Genomic DNA, 15,901 nt, shown 5'->3' with positions numbered 1-15,901 from the left:
AGTGATCATAGAAATTACATTTTGACAGCCTTTTTCAAAAGTAATTTTTTTATGGATTTGAACCCTGGATCACCTGTGTTCTACTTCAAAAGTTAGTGGACATACACCTTCTGCCACAGAGGCAGTTACATAGCAAGTGGATGTTCTCCACTCTGTACTGTCCAGACTGCTGACATTCACACATTGCCACTAAGTCTGCTTGTGCTACAGAAGGCTGAACAAATAACATTTTTCATGTTTTTCGTTAATCTGTTAAGCTTGATTGCATGCTTTTCAGCAGCAAGTAAGTGCACAAGGCAAGATACACAAAACAAGAAGCATTTGAATTCTGATGAAATTAAGTCATACATCTGGAGTAATAATTTTCATACTTCTTTTTACGTTGCATGGATTTGAACCCCAGAGCAACTTTGTTAAGGGGCCAAAGTCACTGCATTTACAGATTTTGCCACAGAAACAGGTATACTGCATGTGAACTTCACTTACTCTTTAGTAATACCAAGTAGTGGTGGCAAAACTGTTTGTGCTAATGAAGATAACAGAAATGAAATTGTTCAACATCTAAGCAGTGCTAAAAGTACACTGGCAAAAAAAAAAACATATATAACAATTTATATTCCACAGAAAGGATCATAAGCTACATTTTCACATCTGCTAAAAACTTTCCAAGCAGCATGTGGATTCAAACCCTGCATCCTCTTTCCTGTTTCTTTAAAATCATTTAATTTAACCCATGTGCTATGATGATGCTTAGATGCAATGTAGAAAGTTGTTTTTTGCTGCTGTTCAAAGTGCTGTAGCAAAGTGCACCTGCGCCAATGTGAAATGTGCTACCGATGGCAAGACAAGTTAAATTTCTCAGTTTGTACCTTAGGTAGTGGACTGCCATTCACCTCTTCAAAACATTGCCAGTCAAGAGTGCACTCTGCCAAAAGACACATAAATGAGGAACTTCTTCTTCTTCTTTCGGCTTTTTCCCGGTTAGGGGTCGCCACAGCGGATCACCTTGTCCGCACATTGAATGGCAGTGGAGTTTTACGGTGTCGAGTTGCCAGCCCGGTGCCCAACCTTCCACAGAAGGCACACTCACACGCACACCTAGGGCCAATTTAGAGTGTCCAATCCACCTGCAGCATGTCTTTGGGATGTGGGAGGAAACCGGAGCACCCGGAGGAAACCCACGCGACCACAGGGAGGACATGCAGACTCCGCACAGAAGGCACCCGAGCCGAGGATCGAACCGGAGAACCTCTTGCTGTGAGGCGGCAATGCTAACCACTGCACCACCGTGGCCGCCCTACATAAATGAGGAACTAAAAAGATGAAAAAATAATAGACAACTATCAGTGGTAACACATATTGGGTAGGATTGTGAGGTTTCCTAGGTCTGTGTGTGGTACACCCTGATCATAAGCTCAGAAAATATGCATTGCCTCTGTCAGACAGTACAGTATCTGGAAATGAACCATCAGCGCAGTGCAGTAAGAACACACACTCCGTTGTTTCTTATCCTTCTTTGCCAATAACACAGGGCTATACAATGTTATTTTGTAATTTGCTTGAGTATGTCTAGATCCATGTCATACTGATCAATACTTTATGGTAATAATGGTCCACAACTGTTTTAATGTCAGGTTGCCAACACTTACAGCTACTTCTCTTTATTTTCTGAACGTCTTCCCCTCCTACTACAGAAATGCAGTGTCAGGGTCATTTATTTGCATCTTTGTTTCACTGTGTAATACAGCTGATTAACATTTCAGACAGATTTTAAGCAGAGTTTGGACAGTGTTCTCTTATTACAGGGATGTCAGTGTTGTTAAGGCTGTTCTCATAGCTCTCAAGGTGCTTACATATTTTTGTTGTAAGTCTACTGTGCATGATATTTACACTTCAGAGAGAACAGTCACTTTTGTAATGATTGTTGTTACAATCAAAGCAACCAGAAACAATTGTAAGCTATTAACTGCTAACAATTATTATTGCTGCTCCCCTCAGTCCTAGGGCATGTGCATGCTATTGTGTAGCTACCTGCACCATATTTACACCCCCTATTCCAAGTATTTTTTTTTTTGATATTCAGGAATGCTAATGATTTCAAACCTCATTTGCATCTTCACAGTGCTCAGAGGGCTGAATCTATGCTATAGAATGGAAATGGTATAGTTATGGAAGTGGAAGAAGGAGAAACTGATTGGATACAGATAGAGCATTACTGCTAGTTACTTGGAGGAGATTGTTCTACAAATTACTACTCTATTTCATAAATTAAGTTTGCCCTCTGCACACACTATGTGTTCATATTTTGAATATATTTCAATATGCAATTGAAAAAAAATTGTGATGTATGCAATTTTGAAATTTCACTGTTGCTATACTGCACATTGGTAGTTATTGTTGTACTGTCCATGTTAGTATGGTTACTTCACAATATTGTGTTATCATTTGCTATTGTATGCTTGCCTCAACTGTCTGGGTGACTCATTGGCTAGGATGAGTGACATACGCAATCTAGTAGTGTCTGTGATGTTACATTTGCTGGGGGAGGGCTGGTACCCACATATTTTTGGTGTCCCCCTTGGCCTACTGCACCCTCCCACCATGTGACAATGATATTGACTGTACCATGGACTTTGTTCATTTCTGTTTGACGTAGGGTTGCAGATATGTCTGATTCACATGGTGAATATGTATGAGATTGACAGTATGCAGGTAGTTTACCTTCTTACACATTTGTTTGTGTACTGCAGTTTCCTCACTTACAGTGACATTACTGCAGTTAGGAGTCATGTGTGTTGGGGCTATCTCTGTCCGATGCTATCTGTGCACAGACATTACATGGGTAAGTAACATCTGTGGACATTGGATGGCATCACTTTTAATATTTGCATGTGGTTAGATTGTTATGTGTATTCCTTCTCTGGTGAGTGTGTTTACTATCATTTGCCTCTTAGCTACTGGATTTGTGCACACTGATTTTGAGTCTTAGGTAGTGAGTGTGAGTACAATCCTTTGCAGTTAGACAGGGTAAGGGCAAATTGTGCATGCCTATGTCTGCTGGCAACATCTGCAGTTGTAGGATCCCCCTTAGATTCCTCCACTGTGTGGTCTTGACTCCTGCTGTCCCTGTCACAGCTATTTCCTTAAGATGATACTGTGCAACACGGCACAGACTGTGAGAATTTCTACAAAGGTATCTGGGTCATACTGCAGGACACCCCCTGATGTGTCAAGACTGCAGAATCATGACTTCAGCATGCCAAACACATGTTCTATTAATTTTCTAGTTTGACAGTGGGCATCACTGTATCCTTTTTGGTGGGTGTGCATGCATTTCTGATGGGTGTCATGAGCCACGGTTCCAGTGAATAACCTGTATCACCCAGTAAATGGCCTTGTGGAACATCACCCTTGCAAAACTTGTGTAAAGCCACAAGGTGTACCTTATATGTGAATCATGATAACTGCCTGGGTTGCCTACATAAACAGTAAGGATGATACCTCAGGTATTACAGACAACCTGGCAGTTTACTGAGTGGATCCCCTTCCTGTTGATGAATGCCCTTCCCTTTTTACCAGGTCAGGCTTTTATTTCTATTTGAGTACATTCTATGGCTCCTACATCTTCAGGGAAGTGTGCTATAACAAAAAAATCATTTCTTGCTCTTGCTCTCTCATCTGGTGTGTGGAAAATAGATATAGTACCTTGCGTGTTGTAGCATAGCATTTAGATATTGGTGAAATATTCTTGAAGATGAGGCCTGTGACACCCCTACTATATCCTTTGTGGGTCTCTGGAATGTGCCAGTAGCTAATATCATTAATGCTACACATACCTTAGTTTCCATTGATATAAGTTCTCCTCAGTTTCCCCTGGGTCTGAGGTGAAAGCAACAGAGGTTGAACATTTTCTGTAGTGTTTCCCTATCAACCCTGTATCATTCTGTCTTTCAATATCATGCAGTCCATGATATGTTAAATGGGCTCTGAACACCCTTCTTCTCCTTGGACAAGGTCTGTCAGCAGCATCAGCAGTATAGATTTGAGTCTGTTGCACATACACATGCAAGGGAGCAGAAGAAGCCCCTAACATTGCTATTTTTTGTGTGATGGTGGCTGTATTCCAGTAGGATTTGGGGTTCATGGCAAAGGGCTACACCATCTCTACACATTTACTTTATAGCTTCCTGAATGACTCCACCATATTGGATTGGTTCATAAGCATGTAATTCAGGTGATTATGCTTTCATTTGCATACTGTTTTACCTTTGTTTGGAGGCTCTACACATTGTGTAAGCTGTTTAATGAATACAAAATAAAGGGCTATCATGTGTATTGTGGTGTGACATGAACACAATAGCAGCATAAAAATGAGATGTTCATGCAATTGGTCCAAAGACTATTATCATGAAGAAAGGAGAAAAGAAGAAATGAAATCAGAAGTAAGGAAATTAATATATCATTTCAGCAATGTAGAGATATAGGCATAAAGGTTGTAAATCAATTATGTTCTTGAGAATGTTAAACTTACATCTAGTAAGAATGTTTATTGATATTTAAAATGTTTTTAATTGCAAAGTTAGCATTTTTATAGTATGAACATTGTTCATTATGTTATACTGCATTGTAAAGACACAGTATTTGAGAGACTGGCCTACCTACTATTCAATTAATATATACATGGACAAGAAAGAAAATATGAGAATTAAAAAGTAAATACATTTTAAAAACCTTTTTAACTTAATACAGTTTTCTTTAATTCTGGAGTTGTGGGGAACAGTCAGTTATTTTTTTACATAGACCAATCATTAGGAAATATAATAATGCAAAAAATATTTAGTCATTGGTTATTTGATAAAGAGCTTAAAAAGTATACCTGTGGTTGGGGAAGTGTGAAATTATATGAAAGTATATAAGAATAAATGGAATAGTAATGTAATGTAATGTAAAATGTACATGTTCAACATATAAATGCACAGATGGATGCATGGATAGAAAAATGAAGAAAATGAAATAAATTTATGTTTTGTAGCAATAGTTATTGAAATGTAAGATATTGCAGTCATAGCCATACATTAATTAATACATCTGTATTGCAAAGGTTGTGTGTAATCCCTTAACCATAATTACATATTAAAAGATTTCATAAATTGTCGTGTATAATACAAATGTTTGATAAAAGGAAATAATGCAAAACAATCTAAAATGGACAATATAGTACAAACAATATTTTAGCATATTTTGTAAATGAGGGCAATAGAATAATGAGATGTGATAATGAGAGAAAGAACATAATTGATGTATGAAGTTGCACAACTTACAGATATATCTCAGTACAATTGTCTGAATAATTTGATGGCAGCCAGATATAAATAAACATTTCTAGCAAATTATTTTTAGCTTTAAGGTGAAAAGAGATAATTTTATATTTGGAAATTGTATGTACATATAGCTTTGCTATGCATATTTGTCTTCAAAACAGCATTTCAGTTATATGTGTCTTACTAGTTACACCAGCAATCTATAGATTACAGGGTTAAGTTATAGTTAATATATGTCATATAAATTATTATATACATACATACATAACTGAATGGTAAAAATTAATATTTGTAAACAAATTGATTATACAAATTATAGAAGGAAAATGAATCACAATGGTATTAATTATCATATCGTTCAATGTTAATGGTTTGAATAATGATGAGAAAGGTTTACTATTGTTTCTTTGATTGGAAAAACATTTTCCATTCGAAAGAAATGAATAGTAATACTGAAATTAAAAAAAACGAATGGTGACAATGTCGAACCAAATGCTCAACGCATTTGACTCGATATTGTTGTCGAAACCACCACGTGATAGCCGTATAGGAGCTGATGTAAATCAGACTCCTATACGACAAATCACATTTTTGCAGGGGGGCAAGCCCCCCTGCACCCCCCCATGTAGGGGGCTGTGCCCCCCCCACACCCCTACTTATATATATTCTAACTCTGAGATCGCACTACAGTGGGGATGTGGATGAATTTCCACTCCCCATTGTACCGCGATCTCCATGCAGATAGTCGACTTACACTTATGTGAATGCCATAGCTCTCAACCTTCCATGTCCAAAATAAGGAACACTAGCCCTCATAATGTGGAACAAATGGGCAAAATATGGAACACATACTAATGGCTTACTAACAACTTCAACTAGGAAGGTCATAGAATGGTTAAAATAATCTGGTTTTACTTATAAAGACGATCTTTTAATTAATTAATATGATTCACTTCTATTTACAATGGATTTCACTTAAAAAAGTTCCTAACACTGAATGTGTGACAGAGTCTTTCAATGTGGAACTTTGAGGAACTTCGAGGAACATGAACTTTTTAAGACCCCAAATGAGGTACATTTCTCGTAATGAGGTACACTTGAGAGGTATGACTGAATGCAGTAGTGCATTCGCATAAGTGCAGTCGACTATCTGGTTCACACATGTTTGTGTGCTCGACATTCTGATGTTCTGCACATTGCAGCCGGCAGAATGTCGTTCACACAAACGTATGTAAACCGATGAGAAATTATGTGGGATTTAAAGTATTTATAATGAACTCAAATATAGAATTTCAAAAAGAAATACAGCTTTTGCTAGATGTTGGTAGACTTTTGTTTAATCAATATACAGTTTTAGGTAATTTACCTTTAAAGCCAAATACCAGGAATATCAATATTATGAAATGAAACTGCTATTATGCCTAGAACAGTATTTTCATACAATGATAACAAAGAGTATTTGTCACGGTCATCATGGAATACCAAAAACAATTGTTTACATTAGGAAATATGCAGTGGATACCAGAGTAGGACAAAATATGCTAAAAGCTATTTGGATATCTCATCAAATAATATGAATGACATATTCATGTTTAAAGATGACTTGAACTGTATTCTTGTAAGATCAGACATGAATGCTAACAGAGAGCCTAAAGTCAGACAGAAAAATAACGTTAAAGAACTGGACCAGCTTATTAAATTTAAAAATGCTTAATTTTAGAGATTCCATTTGATTTTGCACACTATTTCTCTACTTTTAAAACATAAATAGCAATTGACAGGATATTTGTATCAAATGGAATTTTGCTCTAAAGTTGATTCATTCAAGATTATGTACTTCCCCTTCTCAGACCATAATGCACTGAATTTAATAATTAATTATAATAAACTATCTATAAGTAACAAAGTCCTTCGATATATCAATGTATCTAAATAACTCCATGACTAGTTTACTAAAGAATAGGAAAATTCCATTTCTTTTAATGCTAATACAATGTTAAGGAACATATTAAAATCAGACATGCATGGCAGGATATTGTCATGGTTTTGGCATGAAACTTAAGAATGGAACAATGACTTAAATAAAATCAGAAAGAACTTGATATAATTTAGCTAAAAGAGCAGAAAAAGGTGATTTGCTGTATGTGACTATCTACTGAAAAAATAAGAAATCTTAAAACATAAGTTCTCAGTAAGCATAGAAATGTATGGGAGCAGGACATCATAAGAGATGATGAGTTCCTTGTCAAGGATACAGCTGGGACCTATGGGAAGATCATGTTAGATCAACCGACAGCCATAGTAATGCATGAACTGCTGTTACAAACATTGATCAAGCACGAGCCTCTGTGGTTGCTAACATACAGGCTCATGCGCCGATGGTAATATTGATGTGTTTTTTTTTTTTTTTCATTAAACTCAAGGATGCAGATATGCAGATGAATGTTTTGTGGAAGGAAATAAAGGACGTATATCTTAAAAGGGACTGTAAATGCCATATTAGAACCACCAAACAATGGAAATGGACAGAAGACTGCAAATTGATGTGATGCTCAAGTCAGGGATGCAGAAGAGAATGGACAAAAGAATAGAAGATTTATAGATATATATATCAACCTGAAGTCCTTCAGCTTAAAAATATGAACCACTCAACACAAGATAATTGGGGTACAGAAAAGTAAAACACATTAATGTCCTCATAGAATCATAGTTTGATAAGTGTACCTGAACTACAAATCAAACATAACACTGTCAAGGAAGCACATATCAGCTGAATGTTACAATTCATCAACTGGAAATAGAAACTCATACAACAGGATATTGAATCAAACACCCTCAGTATTACATATAAAGCACTGTATTAACGAGGTGTGCTATGGAGCAATTCAAGCACAGCATTGTCAGGAAAGTACATATAAGGTGAATATTACACATGCAAAGATGAAGCAGAAATAAAAGTCCGGTCACAGGGCAAATAAATGCAACAAAGGCTGTACTGTGTATCCAGCACTGCATTAACAAGGTGACTATGGAGAAATTCAAATGCAGCACTATCAGACAAGCTCCTATCAGATGAATGTTACTCATTTGTAGACTGAATGAAAAAAGCAAAGACAGGCCTTAAAGGATTTGAACCCGTGTCTTTATTCAGTGTTTCTTTCCCAGACAGAACTTTGATAAGATGAGGCCTACAAGCACTCATAATAAGGGTGTCAGGAACGTAAATAGTAGGTGATTGCCACACATTTAAAAACAAAACCATATAATTCAGAGAATAAAAGCATACAACCCTGGGGAGATCTGAATCCTTCACAATGCCCACTAAAACGTTACAAATCACTTCATGAAAAAGTCATGCAAAGCCAAGACAACAGTCAGACTAAAGATATACACTTTAGTCTATTTAGTACTTGCCAACACCTGCACAACAGTGCTCAGCTCCTTTGAGCGACAGATGGCAACTAAGGCCAATATAAGTAGTACATAACACTGACTGGATTTCATTGCTGCTATAAAATGAACAGTGCCATTTCTCATCAGTTGTACATGGACAATGCCAGTGTTCATTGTGACCCATCATGCTAAGTACAACCACAAAAAGAAAATAATTTAGATTCTCTTTTTGGGCATGTGCATTGTGTATTTATCCAATTTTTAGCCAGATTAAACACTGGAAATGGGTGTACAGGACAGAGATGAAAAGGGGAAAATCAAGAAGAAGGTTGAACAGAAGGTGAGAAAATAAGGAATGAGCAGGCATATACCTCTCATCTCCTTAGCTGTAGAATTCTTGTCAAAGTCAAACATAATGGTTGAACAAAGACCCAAAATCAGGAAGAGGTTTTACATATTGCTCCCATAAAAGTAAAACAGGTTTTCCATTATCATGCATTCTCTGAAGGATATGAAGCCTGAAAGTCAAATGCCTTCAATCCTCAACAATTTTCCAGGAAATATAATATGTGGAGCACACAAAAAATCTGATCTAAGTAAACATTCTTCAAGTATCTGGAGAGTTGAAAGATATGTGTGGGAGACATATCCTTGTTTGGGGAAGATGTCCATTTTTATTTATTTATTTGCTTTTGTAAGTTCAAAAAGGAAGTAAGATAAATCAGGGGATAAGTAGCAGAACAGGAAAGACATGACTGATAAGATGTGAAGTAACATAATGAGTTGGAGCACTAGGCTGAAGAAGACATCAGACAAACAGAGGGAAGACAATGGTGATGGGGAGGACTGTAAAACCAACAGGGGTAGGTATGGACATAAAGTGAGGTGAATACCAGTTTGGGGGATAACACTGGATGTTTGTTTGCAGATGCAGTCTCTGCCAGCTGCTGCCCAGTGGGAGATTACTCATCACCCTAGGTACTGTCATCATTGGGTCCTGGCTCAGAAGATAGAGCCAGTGCTGGGAAGGACATGAGTCAATGAGTTACAAAAGCATGGTCTCCATGTAGCCAATGCATGCATCCAATCTCCTATTGGTAATATCCCCCAGAAGATCTGCCAGTGGCCAATGGGTGATAAAGATGTTACCTCCATTTGCTGTGCTATTTGTGGGTGCCACTACATCAGCCTTCAGTGCAGGACTACCTGATGCAGATGGTGCAGGTATGGCAGAGGTATAGAGGAAACTGGGGCAGGGTGGGACTCTGATTGCTTCTACTGGTGGTGCTAGTGGTGGTTGTGGTGGTGGTGTTGGCACTGTTGGTGCTACCTGAGGGAGGACACCAGGCCTTGCCAGTTGGATGGCTGCAGGCTGCTGTGGTCTTACATGTAGTAGTAAGAAATGGAGAGCAAAAAACATTGCTAGTAAGACAAAGGACAGTGATGAAAGGGTGGGTGGAGGAGAAATGCAAATACAAATATAAACTGCTTTCTTAACTATGTTGATAATTATACATTTAAACAGAATACACTTTTCAAAGAAGTTAATAATAATGATATTCAAATCCAAGCATGCATGCATCCATCCATCCATGACCCCTTTCTCCTCCACTTTCACACATGAGTTCAGGGTAGCACGTCAACAGTGACAATCATCTTGAACCAATGTTTATATTGCTGGAAGGCTACCCTGTCATCATTGAGATGTCTGTGTAAAGATACATATATATATAAAAAAACAAAAGCCATCCCCCCAATCAGTCTGACAGATAGAAGATTAACATTAGGACTATTTCGATAGACTAATGAGTCTGTTGTTAGAGATGCAATGTGATGCCTGAGAATACTGTAATTATACAAAATAAACATGCTGCTCAGACATAAGTATTTCAATCACAGATGATAGGCAAAGGATGGCAACTTCTACTGTATATTGGGAAATCTCCAGCAAAATAACAATAATATTTTACAAGCATGGGCTATGCACTGATGCAGTGATACTACTGGACAGAAAAATACAGAAGAAAATTCTCCATCATAATACAACTTTACATCAGGGGACTGGAACCTACAGCCATTCTCATAACATGAAATCAAAGACACATAATCTGACTAACCACTTTTCCACCTAGACAGGAGGGAGCATGTAGAAACAGACTTAACATAGGACAGTCATACCACTGCTTATCAGCTATGACAGTAATGACATATGTGGCAACGGTTTCTAAAGTTATGTAATTCCTTGCTTGCAACAACTCTTTTACTCTTAATCAATGTGTGTTTACTGTACTAGCCACTGATGAATGTAACCAAATGACTGAACAAAATGTTCTTTCAACTATATTGTTTGCTGTAACACACTGTGCTCCTTATAGTATATTTATATTTTGATCCTTTCTTGGCCTTAAAATTGTACTTTATTAACCTTTGACTCTGTGCTGTACTTTATGTGTATTGTATTTACTGTATTTGCTGTACTAATCTTTGTGGTGCTTTTCTTTCCGGATTTCCTCTGAAAATGGGATCCATGCCCAGTCAGACTTTCCCGGTAAACTAATGTAAAATAAATAAATAAATTAATAAATAACATATTTGCAAACCTTGGCATTTTATTAGGCACTTCAGTCTGCTCATGTGTGGCTGTCTATTCCTTTTGATTGATTCAAGTGCTATAAATATAAAAAGAATAAACTAGGTAACATCTGTGGATGGCATGGTATACCAGTTTACAGGGTGACCTGCTGTAACATCTGTACTTACAGTGCATAGGATGTGTCTAATGCATATTTTTATCCTCCCGTTGGAGTAGGAGTTCATGTTTGCATAACTTCATGTCAGCATAATGGTGATAGTACTGTTCACCCATCCATGGGATGCCAGTTGAACATGTGACAACCATGCACTAACTATTCCAATTATCAGCCTTATACTGAGGTCTTTAGTAGCCATCCTGCAGGAGACTCTGCTTGCAATCCTGGTGAAATAAATGTAGAAGTATCTTTGTCTCCCCACAGACACTTTTATCTAAAAGAAGCACTACCCTCTCCTTCACCAGCCATAAAGTCTCATCTAGAAGAATATCAGGGAAAAATGGGATTTGTTTGGTACCTAAAACAGCTCTCACATTTCTCATCTGCCGTGCAATGTCAGGCATCACTGGGCATCTCATCTCAATGATGGAAGGCAAGCTCAGAAAATATAGGCACTTCAATGTGTGAAACATGGCAGGTATCCATCCCTGTGTACTGTTAAAAATGCATGCAATACAGCAACTCCATCAGCATATGTTACACATGGCATGACAATTCACTCACCCCCTAATATCTTAAGCTGACCTTGTCAGGCATTTGCACAGCATTGTCTAGAAATCTGTAAGATGTTTGCCAGATGTTCTTGTTGTGAAAATGGAGTGATTCAGAAACAATAATGAGATGAGCTCAACTTAGCATAATCATAGCACAAACATCTAAGAGAGGGCAGGTTGAGGGGGACACTGTAGTTCAGGATATGTGATGGCCCCCAGCTTTAAGATGTCTGAATTGGACCATTATAACTCCTGGGCAGGTAGGTCCACAAAATGAGGTTAGTACTGGCGATATTTTATTATTTATTTATTTTATTTTACATTTGTTGACTGGATTAGTCTGACTGGATATATGTCCATTTTCAGTGGAGGCCCGGGGAGAAAAGCTCCAAGATAATAATACACATTGAACATTTAGTAAATGCTAGTTTCAAGCAGATTACAGTCATAAGTAATACCAGCATTTAGCACATATAGTACTAACTTATAAAACACTTTACAAAACATAACATTATGTTCAAAGTTATAAATACATAACATTACATTCAGGTTTAAGACACATTGAACAGCAGTTATAGACTTGACCCTTCCTGAAATGGTGTGGTAGAAAAAAGTTAGAAGTAGTTGAAGGTAAGGCACCTAAGTAATAGAGAGGTCACTAGTCGGGGTTAGTGCAATGACATAACCAATGAGTTTTGAAGTATTTCTTGAGATTGTTTTTGAATCGAGTTAGTGAGGGTTCTATGGTCAAGTCAGCTGGGAGTCTGTTCCATGTTTTTCCAACATAGTTGGCAAACAGAGAGTCCCCAGCTGAGTAGTTGGATTTGTATGTTTCAACTAGGAGTCTAGTGGATGATCGCAGTGGCCGGGTGCTGGTGTAGGGGCTGATAATATTTTTTAGTGCAAGTATATTTTCTGGTTGGTAAGTATGGTGAATGACCTCTCCCGGAAGTTGGTGTGTCAGTGGCTTCAACCTAACATTTGTGGAGGGCCATCATGAGTTGACAGTTGGTGTACAGGTTAAGGTTTCAAGCGGTTGTTCTTCTAGTAAAGGGTATGACTCCCTCAGCTCTTGTTTGCTTACTGTGCGACCTTGAGCAAGTCATTTGATCAGACATTGCTCTGTGTTCACCCTGAAACTGGACCTTGCATCCACCTGGCCCACCTGGTTAACAGATAGGATAGGTATTATTATCATGGAGGCACAGGCTAGTGTCAACACAGCCAAAGCAGAGAATGTGGGTGTAATTCAGGGTGTACATGCTGACCTATTGGACTATATATCCCATATGTGTGATTCCTTGGATAGACCAAATCACACAGTAGTCCATGCCATGTCTTTCCTGAGTCATCTGGCAAGAGTGAGGGCTGTCCTCACAGACGGTCATCTGCTACATCCACAGGCGTTAGCCAACATGCTCTTTTACATGCGATATCCCCTTCCCATAGTGCTAGCACTTCCATGGCAATGGTTATTGTGAAGGTGACTACTCCCAGGAGGAGATGTCCTCATGGTCATAGCAGCCATTATGTTGGGACATCTTCTAGCAGATGTTAACTTAGGACATCATGATGGGTACCATGAGCCAGGATTCCATGGCATATAGCCATGTTCATAGCACAGCCAGTATAACTCATGGCAGAACCAACTCACATAAGCCAGGGAATGGGAAGCTAAACCCTCAGTCATGCATGCCCTGGATCTGCCAAGTAGGCCAAGGCACAATGCTGCACTAACTTCTGAGGCTGTATTCCTGCATTCCCACATATATGTCACCATTGCAGCCCACAGCACATCATACATTCCACTGATCCTGGTCCTTCTCGAGGTTAACTACCTCAATAGTTCTGACACTTCTCCAGAGGTATTTTTCTACTTTTCTACACCTTATCAGTCACACTTACACACTTCCCCTTGAAATATATGCACTCTGGATCTTTCCACATGTGCAAATGATTACAAATGTGCCCTACACAGTGTAGTCATACTTTGCATGGGTAAGCACAGTCTGGTGCTTTTGTATGCATCATTTTATGGTATGTATCTGTTTAGTTCTTATATAGTTATGTTGTAAAGCTATGCAAAATTTTCTGCCTATTTGTTAGTGCCATGGCATACTGTGCCCATCTCCATCTGGCATGGTCATCCCCTGTTGCTGTCTCCTTCTTTGACTCTTCATCTGTTTCAGCTTTCTGTTTTGCTAAGAACTGCTGACTCTGCAAATGTCCACCCTGCTGTAACTGCTTCCTACATATAATATTCTTTAACACTGCACACATATTTAGCATCTTTGCACATGTGTCAGGGATCATACTGCAGGGCACCACAGGGCAAATCCAGATAGTGAAAGCATGCCTTCAACAACCCAAGCACACATACTTCTGTAATATTTCTGTTTTGTGATAGTACATAACTATATCCCTGGTCTGTCTGATCGTGTTGAATTCTGATGGGTGACATGAACCAGGGCTCCATGGCATATCCAGTATCACCAACAAGAAGCTTCTGTGGGAAGTCATTCCTTATAAACCATTAGTAAAGGTCACATAGCCATATCTGTAAGTCATGAAAACTAATTGGCTGGTCTGCACACACACACACACACACACACACACACACACACACACACACACACACACACACACACACACACGTGCGCACACGTGCACACACACACACACACACACACACACACACACACACACACACACACACACACACACACACACACACACACATACACACACACACGCACATGTTATAAATTATACCTTGTGCATTACAGACCAGCTCGCAGTTGATGAAGTAATACCCTTTGTGGTTCATTTACCTCCTTCCAAGTTTATCAGGTGGGGGCCTTTATTCAATCCGTGTAAAGTCTATGGACCCAATTGCCTCCAGAAAATGGGATATAACAGAACTGCTGCATAGTGTTTGCTTTCTTCTCTGGGGTACATAGGAAGCTGATGGAGTATTCTCACAGCAAATGCTGGCGATACCCCACTCTACTCCCAGTAGGTCATTGAAAGGTCCCTGTAGATAGTATATGTAAAGTCACACATACCTTGATATCCACTGGAACAGGTACTCCATGACTTCCACAGGGCTGTTTGCGTGGCCAATATATTTCCATTATTGTTGCATGGTATATCTGTCCACACAGTACTAGTCCACTAAGTTGGTGTTGTGGAGAGCATGAAATGCTAAATGAGTTTGGATGACCATATGCCTCCTGTGGCAACATCATGTAAAGCAGCTGCAATAAGAGCTTCTTGCAAATACACATTTACAATAGCTGTGGTGCACCCTAACTTATAGTTAAGCAGTCTACTTAACACAGGTACGTGTCCAAATTTATAGATAAAGAGAGTGCAGCTCTGTTATATGACATTTGAACATATCTGAATCACTCTTCCATCTTGTTTGACCTCATTATCATTTACAGTGCCTTATTATACAGTCTATAGCATATAGCATGGCTGACCAGATTATTTGGGCTAGCGACATCATGTAGCTATGTTTTCTTAATCTCACATTTTTGTGAGTGGCCATTCATCATATAACTTCAGTTAGTGTGTTACGGCAAAGTTTTCTGAATCCAGCCCCTTAAAGTCTTCTTAGTGGTACAATTAAATAACATAATTTCTTTTTCCTGGTACTCTTAACAAGATAAAGATATAAGTTATGTGCCACCTATACACCAAATGCAGATTCAAAATTGTTCATGTCTGTTATCAGAATTGAAAACATTTACCACCATGAGTAATGAAGACCAGTCAGGATTTATAGTCATCAGAGATAAATAAGATGATATTAAAAGAATATTAAAATTAACTGAGTATATGGACTATAAAAAGAAAGAACTAACAATAATAAGTTTAG

Source organism: Protopterus annectens, chromosome 1.part1 (genome assembly GCF_019279795.1).
Source record: "Protopterus annectens isolate FY-2018-M chromosome 1.part1, PAN1.0, whole genome shotgun sequence".
Taxonomy (NCBI): Eukaryota; Metazoa; Chordata; order Ceratodontiformes; family Protopteridae; genus Protopterus; species Protopterus annectens.
Note: the sequence above shows the minus strand (reverse complement) of the source record.